Source organism: Schistocerca gregaria, unplaced genomic scaffold (assembly GCF_023897955.1).
Source record: "Schistocerca gregaria isolate iqSchGreg1 unplaced genomic scaffold, iqSchGreg1.2 ptg000920l, whole genome shotgun sequence".
NCBI classification, from domain to species: domain Eukaryota; kingdom Metazoa; phylum Arthropoda; class Insecta; order Orthoptera; family Acrididae; genus Schistocerca; species Schistocerca gregaria.
In genome coordinates, this window is record NW_026062277.1 from 12501 (window position 1) to 22500 (window position 10000).

A 10000-nucleotide genomic window follows, 5' to 3' on the forward strand; every position below is an offset into this window, starting at 1 on the left:
TGTACCAGATTATCGCTTAACCTAACTGTGGCTGTACCAGATTATCGCTTAACCTAACTGTGGCTGTACCAGATTATCGCTTAACCTAACTGTGGCTGTACCAGATTATCGCTTAACCTAACTGTGGCTGTACCAGATCATCGCTTAACCTAACTGTGGCTGTACCAGATCATCGCTTAACCTAACTGTGGCTGTACCAGATTATCGCTTAACCTAACTCAATTTGTCCCTTAACCTAACTCAATTTGTCCCTTAACCTAACTCAAGTTGTCCCTTAACCTAACTCAAGTTGTCCCTTAACCTAACTCAAGTTGTCCCTTAACCTAACTCAAGTTGTCCCTTAACCTAACTCAAGTTGTCCCTTAACCTAACTCAAGTTGTCCCTTAACCTAACTCAAGTTGTCCCTTAACCTAACTCAAGTTGTCCCTTAACCTAACTCAAGTTGTCCCTTAACCTAACTCAAGTTGTCCCTTAACCTAACTCAAGTTGTCCCTTAACCTAACTCAAGTTGTCCCTTAACCTAACTCAAGTTGTCCCTTAACCTAACTCAAGTTGTCCCTTAACCTAACTCAAGTTGTCCCTTAACCTAACTCAAGTTGTCCCTTAACCTAACTCAAGTTGTCCCTTAACCTAACTCAAGTTGTCCCTTAACCTAACTCAAGTTATCCCTTAACCTAACTCAAGTTGTCCCTTAACCTAACTCAAGTTGTCCCTTAACCTAACTCAAGTTGTCCCTTAACCTAACTCAAGTTGTCCCTTAACCTAACCCACGTTGTCCCTTAACCTAACCCACGTTGTCCCTTAACCTAACCCACGTTGTCCCTTAACCTAACCCACGTTGTCCCTTAACCTAACCCACGTTGTCCCTTAACCTAACCCACGTTGTCCCTTAACCTAACCCACGTTGTCCCTTAACCTAACCCACGTTGTCCCTTAACCTAACCCACGTTGTCCCTTAACCTAACCCACGTTGTCCCTTAACCTAACCCACGTTGTCCCTTAACCTAACCCACGTTGTCCCTTAACCTAACCCACGTTGTCCCTTAACCTAACCCACGTTGTCCCTTAACCTAACCCACGTTGTCCCTTAACCTAACCCACGTTGTCCCTTAACCTAACCCACGTTGTCCCTTTGCCTAACATAGTTCACTGCTCGGAATCTCTGGTGTCGTTGTTATCCTCATGTAGATGTCTTGCGAGTGTTGCTTACTTTCCACATATTCCCGCTATCCACTGTCAATTGTACTGCAATAGGACTATATCGGCCCCCCCCCCCTCTGTCCCCCTCTTTGTGTCTCTGTCCTCTCAAGCTGGTCGGTCTGGCGTGTGAGTGTTAAATGAGCCTCGCAGCTGTTCAGTTGCATTCAGATGTCGACGCCCTCAGTGTACGTCGTGGTATGGTCTGTGTCCATTGTCCGCTGATGTCGTACGCGTAACCCACACGCTGTACCGATCATCGGTAGTTACGTACAGAGTGAAGTAGTGTGATACGTGTGACTGTACGCTGGCTGTGCCCAACGGTGTCGAATCTCAATTTCCATATGTTGTGCTCGATGCTACTTGTCTCGTCTCCCAATAACAGCTAGGTTGCACTGTGGTACGCCGTAGAGGCGTGTGGGAGGAACGTACGAACGCATTGTATGTCACCCTGGGTCGCTGGGGGTGGTGGTGCGGTGAGTCAGGTCAGGTCAGGTCAGGTCAGGTCAGCGTGAGCCGTCTGATGTAGTGACGCGTGTATTCCGACTTTGTCGTATTGCCTCACACAAAGTGCTACCCTGGTGGACCGCGTTCCATATCTGGGACATGCCGCAGATGCCGGTTGACAGTGGATCGCGGAAGGGACATCGCATACTTGCGCGGGCCACCTTCCACGTGTTCTCTTCTGCACATGTCGCAGTGTGTATGTGGTCTGATGTAGCGTGTCGTGACACATGACATCCTGGCATGCAAGAATTGTTGAATTCGCAAATGTAGGTGGACATCTACGTTTACTGCCCAAGATACGCAAATGAACTGGAAATCCGTTGTTGAGCGGTTGTTCACGCTGGAGGTGAATCTGTGATGGCGACGATCGGTACAGCTATTAACCGGTTGTTTCAGCGGTACCCGCCACATCCACACACGTGACTAGGCCCATGTGGGTATGAAGCGATACGCGGCGGTGGCTTGGTGGGACTGTTCCCGGCCGGTGAAGGGGGGCCGCCCGGCGTGTTGGCCGCGCGCTGCGTGGGCGCACGCGCAACAGCCGGCTGGTGGGGGGCGCCGAGTGGCAGGAGCGCCAGCCGACGGGCCCGGCAGGCGGCGCAGCTACGCTGCGGCGCACCCTGCACGCGGCGCCTGGCGGCCAAAGTTGGTTCAGCCGAGCCCGGTGCGAAGCGCGGTGGACATCTGCAGTGTGCTGGTCTGATTGAGGACTGTGTGCGTTGAGGATGCGCCGCCGCCTGGCACTCGGCGCCGCGACGCCGTCTGCTGCTCGGTCGCCCCAGCGGTTCTCGCAGGTGGTTTGTATCGCAGTTGTGCGGACGTGTTGGCGCGTGCGCTGTGCTGGGAGAGTTCGCTTCTGCACCCAAGTGGGGCTTTGCCCTTGTGTGGCGCTGGCGTTGGAGCTGCCGGTCACCATAGGTGGCGCGTGTTGTCTCCCGCCGGCAATGCCACGACAGCACGCTCCCGGGCCTCTGTCGGCAGCGGCAAGCTCAGTTGGGAGCAAGGGTGTTCGCACTAAAACCGTCTACTCGCCTTACTCCGGGCGATTGCGCCTCTCTCGAAACCGACCAAGTACCTAGGACGGCGCTGCGCGCCGCCGGGACCTGAGAGGGTTTCGAGGTGTATCGTGCAGGGGAGCTCGGCCTCCTCCTGTTTGCAGAATAATTGAGCGGACGCTTGCGTGTTCGCGCGGGCCCCCGGGACACACTCCCGGGCGGCCGGCTGCTCAGCTCTAGTTGACGCAGCTCCCTGGTTGATCCTGCCAGTAGTCATATGCTTGTCTCAAAGATTAAGCCATGCATGTCTCAGTACAAGCCGCATTAAGGTGAAACCGCGAATGGCTCATTAAATCAGTTATGGTTCCTTAGATCGTACCCACGTTACTTGGATAACTGTGGTAATTCTAGAGCTAATACATGCAAACAGAGTCCCGAGTCTGGCGTGAGGTCGGTCGCTCGACGGCGCGTTCGGCGCGGGCCCGCCCGTAGCCGGCGCGCCGTAAGGCACGGAGGCTCGCACTGGGGCGTATCGCTTCCAGACGGGCGTGCCGCGGCACTCCTCACAGGGGAATTGATGTGTCTCTTACAACCTCTCCTTCCCAAGTGGCTCTTTCCGCCTTCCCGTGGTGCCAGACGTTAAGCTCGGCATTTTGCCTTGCGACAAAAGGGAGAGCTGCGACCCAACCCGATGCGAAAGCGAAGGGTGCGTGGCACAGGGGGAGCTGTGTCAAGGGACGAACATCTGTCCCTTCCTGTTCGCAGGGCCCAGACCAACAGGAGCTCTGCATGCCGGCGACTTCGTTTGTCGGCGTGGGATCGCGGCGCGAGTCGGCAAGGGTGCCTCGCCGCGCCCCTGGGTAACCGGGGCGTGTTCTGCCAAACCCAGGAGGTGGTGACATCGCCTGGGCCAGGTTAACTGGGTCCAGACCGCCGAACGTCTGGGGGACCGGCCCGCCACCTGAGTAGGAGTGGGTCCTTGGCCGTAAGGTGGAAACTCGGGCTAGTAGGCGGCGAAGGGCGAGAGGTGCATCCGCCTCTCCGGAGTGCGGGGTGCAGTTGCCGAGGAGCGTCGCGTGAAATCGCCGATGACGGAGCCATCGATGGGGACCAGTGCGCTGGCAACGGCGCGCTGAACCCGGCAGTTCGAGAGGGCCCTTGACCTTGGGGCGAGGTCGGTGGGCGAGCTGCAAGAAGTCCCCCCCCATGCCAGAGGAGCCGGTCCGGGGTAAGAGACGGGCTCCCACCTTTTTTATATCACTCGTAAATCATGGCGACGACAGATACGAGTGATTCGAGTGCGCCTCAACGTGCGTCTACTGCGCCTGATCCCTCTCCTCAGGACGAGCTGGGACAGGTCGAGAATGAGTCAGTTATGCAAAGACTTGCCAGAATAACTACGCTCATGGAGCAATCTGTAAAAAATGGCAAGATCAGCCAAGCCGGAATGTCAGCCATTAAAAATGAATTGGCAGCTTGGGCCATTGTCCATGCAAAACTAGAAGGTAGGCTAGAAGAATTAGTAAAAGAAAACAATAGACTAAGAAAGCAGCCAGTGAAAACTTGGGCGGCAGTGGCAGCGCAAGCTCCCACCAAGCCCAACACCACCAGAGAGACAATAAATAAGGTAACTAAGAGGCCAGATACGGCAGTCTTTTTGAGAACACTTCCTGGAGAAGACACAAGCATAAAGAAAATACAGGAGTTATTCACGAAAACCGTGGACCCTGTGAAGGAAAAAATAAAGATAAAGAGAATCAAACCGAGCAGGAACTCAGTCATCGTAGAAGTTGCCTCGGAAGAGGATAAAGAAAAGCTGCTGAAGAACCAAAAGCTGAACTCAGTGGTGAAATGTGAGCCACCAAGAAAAAGAAATCCTCTCGTCATACTATATGACGTGCCATCTATTATGACGAATGAAGAGTTGTCAGAGACAATCAGGGCACAAAATTTTGAGCATCTAAGCGCTGAAGAATTTAATAATTGTTTTAAACTTAGATTTAAAACGGGTCCACGAGGTCGTGATGTTGTACATCATGTCGCTGAAGTGACAGCACAGATGTGGAAGAACATCACAACAATGGGCAGGATCTATGTTGGCTTCCATGCCATCAACACCAAAGACTATGTCGTGGTACCTCGTTGCCACAACTGTGGTGACCTGGACCACATTCTCAGGCTGTGCACCAGGGAGCCGGCGTGCACCAAGTGCGGAGAAAGTGGCCATAATCGTAAGGACTGTAAAGGTACACAAATCTGCATACCATGCAAAAGCAGAGGGAAGAAGTCTTGCGGAGCTGTAGGTCGGAATTGCCCAACATACAGAATGTTGGAACAAAGATTAATCTCCAGAACTGATTATGGCTGAACTCGGCATACCGAACAGGATGCCGAAGCGCAAATCCCCGAGCAAGAGGAGGAGGGACGCTATGAGGGCAAGTAAATTCAAGTTATTTCTGAGGTCGCTTACGGGCGCCGGAAAACCTGAAACAACAGATATAGCCATTCAAACTGAGCCCCAATGGGTGAACATAGCAATACAAACAGATCTCCCTATAGCAGCAGCTCCCTCCTCTGAAAGCCGGGGAGCAGAGCCGATAAAACATCAGAAACGGCAAGGGCATCCTGCGGCCATAACAGTCTCTGAAAAGCAACAGAACAAGCATGAGAAACCGGTTCAAGAAAATGAAGTAACTAGCTCCAGCATAAATTCCACTGAACAGAGTACTCCAGTGGTCAGATTGCCACCTGTGGATCCTGTGAGGGTCTACCCTAATTTAGAATATACTATGCAGCTAGCAAGACTTGAACAGCCGGCTACCCTGACCACAGCCCTGAGACATGTGGTTCGTGTAGGACATGAAGAAGGAAGAAGGGTAACCTTCTCGGTGATGGAGGCTGTTGACAGAATCCAACTAAAATCAGTGAAACACTAGAATCGCGTGTTGCCCTGCGGGACCTGCTACGAAAAGTCTTCGAAGGAGAGGGGAGAAATTCAACTTAGACGACATTTACGAGCAGGCAGTTCTAGCCAATGGAAGAATTGCATTTGACTGGTCTAAAACCTGGCCAAATGACCGCATACATACATACTTCCCTTGATGACAAAGCTTAACATAGGACAACTAAATACACATAACAGCCGACTCGTAATGCAGGAACTCCGAAGGGAGGTGGAGGAGAGGAGATTGGATGTGCTCTGTCTACAGGAGCCGTACTCCCAAGCTGGAAAGGTCGTTTTTGCTGCCGCAACATGGCAGGTAATTAGCAAAGGAGAAGTCCCGAAAGCGGCGATAATAATAACAAATAAGCTCCTAAGAGTCACCACGCTCTCTCAATTCACAACTACCCACTGCAACGTCGTGGAGTTGCAATCCCCAACCGGAATCGTCTTTATAATAAACATGTACTTTCAGTACAGTGATAATATTGAAACACACTTAGATCACCTAACGAGAGTGACCACGGCGTTGCGGGGGAGAAAGTTGATAATTACAGCTGACATAAATGCCAAATCCCCCTGTGGTACAGTGGCACACGAGATGCAAATGGGGGAGAAGGTAGAAGAATTTATTATGGCAACCCAACTTGTGGTGGCTAATAGGCCGGGCAATCCTCCTACCTACACGGCGGGAGGGAAGACAAGGGACAAATATTGACATAACTCTAACAACACCGAATGTTACAAACATACTCCAAAATTGGAAGGTAATAGGGAATGCCACCACAAGCGACCACAATTTTAATAACTTTCACCATAGGGGATAGAGAGTGCCGCTGGGCCATGGGGTGGGAATTGCAATATAACTTTAATAGAGCAGATTGGGAGCGGCTAGCGAGGGAGTGCGACATTCCTCCAATACCGGGAGGGGACGCACAACAAGATATAGACGTAAACGACAGAACTGACGACATAGTGACTGCCATAACTAGAGCGGTGAGGGCTGCTGTACCAACCAGGAGGAGGGCCATGGCGGCCTCTCCGTCACCATGGACGCCTGAACTAGAGGAATTGCGTCAGTCTGTCAGAAGGCTAAGGAGGTACTACCAGCGCAGTGTCGTCTGGCAAGAGAAACAAAGATGGCAGTTGCGGAATAGGGAGGCCAAGCAACAGTTCCAAAAGGAACTACGCGAGGTCAGGACACGGAGCTGGGAACGCTATGTGCTCAGTCAACTTGTGCTGGATCCATGGGGACTTCCCTACAAGTTAGTGAGGGAAAAGATCCGCTCTCCTATGGAGCTATCAACTGTCAGGCACGGGGGCGGGATGACGGAGTCCTGGCAGGAAACTGCTGGGGTCCTCCTCCAGTCCCTGTTGCCTGATGACTATGCGGACGGGGAAACCGAAGCACAGCGGCAACTGCGAGAGGAGGATCAAGTGCAATATAACAACGATGCAGCGGTCTACCCCTTCTCGGAAGAGGAGGTGGCGGCCCACATAAAATCTCTCAAAAGAGGGAAAGCTCCTGGGCCAGATGGCATTGTGGCGGAGGTGGTGCAATTCCTGGCCCCCCAGCTGGTTGCGCCATTAACGCATTTATACAATGAATGCCTAAGGCAACAACAGTTCCCAAGGAGATGGAAAAAGGCAAATGTTGTCATTATAAAGAAAGGCCAAGATAAAGATCCAGCGGAAGTGAAGTCATACAGGCCAATCTGCCTGTTGGACTTGCTTGGTAAATTATTTGAGAAGTTGCTGGCTGACAGACTGGCGGCACACAGAGTTTTGTGCGGGATGAGCAGCAGGCAATTCGGTTTCAGGCCAGGGCGATCGGCATCTGATGCAATCGCCCTGGCAGCCGAGGTCTGCGGCTCAACCCCGCATAAATACGTGGTGGGCATCATGGTGGACATCAGTGGCGCCTTTGACAACCTGTGGTGGCCTTCGCTCTTCTCCTGCTTGCGGGAGAAAGAGTGTCCAGGGCCGCTATATGGTTGCCTGAGGAGCTATTGCGAGGAACGAGAGGTCTGGCTATCATCCTCTAGCGAGAGAGTTAGTAAAGTGATCACGAAAGGATGTCCCCAGGGATCGGTCCTTGGACCGCTTTTTTGGGACATCCATATGGAGCCTTTATTGGACAATCTACAACAATGCGAGGATGTGCTAGAGGTGATAGCCTACGCAGATGACCTCCTCCTGTTGGTCGGTGGCCGGAGCCGAGAAGACATTGAACCTAAGATAGAAAGGGCCATAGACAAACTTCAACAGTGGTGCCACACCACCAAAATGACAGTCTCACCAAGTAAGTCAACTTACTTACTGCTGAAAGGACAACTAACCAGGAACCCGACAGTCAGGATTGACGGTTCACCAGTATTACGAAGACGTGACACACGATACTTAGGAGTCATCATTGATGAGAAATGGAACTTCGGGAGGCACATTGAAACCGTAACCCAAAAGGCCCTACAAATTCTAAATAACCTCATTTCCATAGGACATAAAAGATTTCACCTCCCTCCACACCTCATTAAACTATATCATAATAGTATCTTAACCTCAGTGGTGGGTTACGGCTCGGGAGTCTGGGCGCATAGACTCACGAGGGTTGTGCCTGCCATGGCAGTGAGAAGGGTGCAAAGAAGTATGATATTACGATCTGTGGGGGCTTATAGAACGTCTCCAGGGGGGGCCCTGTTAGTCATAATGGGGCTCTGCCCACTAGATATAAAGATAAGGGAGCAAGCAGCCTGGTATTGGGCAAAAAAGGGGAATCTAGGTAAAATTGAAGAGATTATGGGGGTGAGGGTGGCAAATAAGAGGGAAATTATGAAAAGGGGAGAAGAATTATGGCAGGGGACTTGGGAAACGGAGGAAACCGGACGTAGAACTTTTCAGTTCATTCCGGACGTGAGGGAACGCTTGCAAATGAAGTATTTTGAGCCAACAAAGGGATTGTTCCACTTTCTCACTGGACATGGACCCTACCCGACATACCTATGTCGGTTTGGGAAGAAGGCAACGCCCGCGTGTGACTGTGGCGTCCCGGAAGGTACTCCTGAACATGTGATCTACGAGTGTCCTCTCTTCAATGATGTTGCAGCCACACTCCGAGATAGACTACCAAACCAAGACACATACCAACTTCTGAGACGCGAAGATACCTTTCAACTGCTTAACACTCTGGCAAACGAGGTATCACGTAAGGTGTTGATGGAATATCTGAGGGACATGAATTAACATAAACTCAGAAATATACACCGATTTCGTCTAGATCCCTGTTCCCATACCGCCTGTGCGCGGACTGGCCGACTATCCACCATAGTTGGGATCCGCCGCGTGCAGGAATAGGGGGAGTAGGGGTCACCTTTACAAAAATGTAAAGCACCGGACTTGACTTAGGATAAGCTTAGTTTGTAGGAATTAGACTAGGATATTTACATTTAGGAAACTGCAGCGTAATAACATCTTGGCCTGCCCAGTGCCAGGGGCATGCTCTTCGGGTTTAGCTCGAAGAGCAAGGCAATTATCAGTAGGTTTATACTCTCTGCTGGCATATATGTGACGCTGCAGATGTTAGAACTTAGAAATAAGAAGTAGTATTTAATTGTAGGTATAGACAATAATATTAGTAATGCCCATCATTGTGTAACACCTGTAGCTCACTTACAAGTTAGAATTAAGAGCTGCATACTTGTAATAATCATTGTATAAAATACAGGCCCACTAATCAACTAAGGGAGTGGGTTATTAAGTATAACTATTATTGTAGTTGAAATAAATAAAGATTTTTTTTTAAAAAAAAAAAAAAAAACAGAGTCCCGACCAGAGATGGAAGGGACGCTTTTATTAGATCAAAACCAATCGGATTGGCTTGTCTGGTCCGTTTGCCTTGGTGACTCTGAATAACTTTGGGCTGATCGCACGGTCCTCGTACCGGCGATGCATCTTTCAAATGTCTGCCTTATCAACTGTCGATGGTAGGTTCTGCGCCTACCATGGTTGTAACGGGTAACGGGGAATCAGGGTTCGATTCCGGAGAGGGAGCCTGAGAAACGGCTACCACATCCAAGGAAGGCAGCAGGCGCGCAAATTACCCACTCCCGGCACGGGGAGGTAGTGACGAAAAATAACGATACGGGACTCATCCGAGGCCCCGTAATCGGAATGAGTACACTTTAAATCCTTTAACGAGTATCTATTGGAGGGCAAGTCTGGTGCCAGCAGCCGCGGTAATTCCAGCTCCAATAGCGTATATTAAAGTTGTTGCGGTTAAAAAGCTCGTAGTTGGATTTGTGTCCCACGCTGTTGGTTCACCGCCCGTCGGTGTTTAACTGGCATGTATCGTGGGACGTCCTG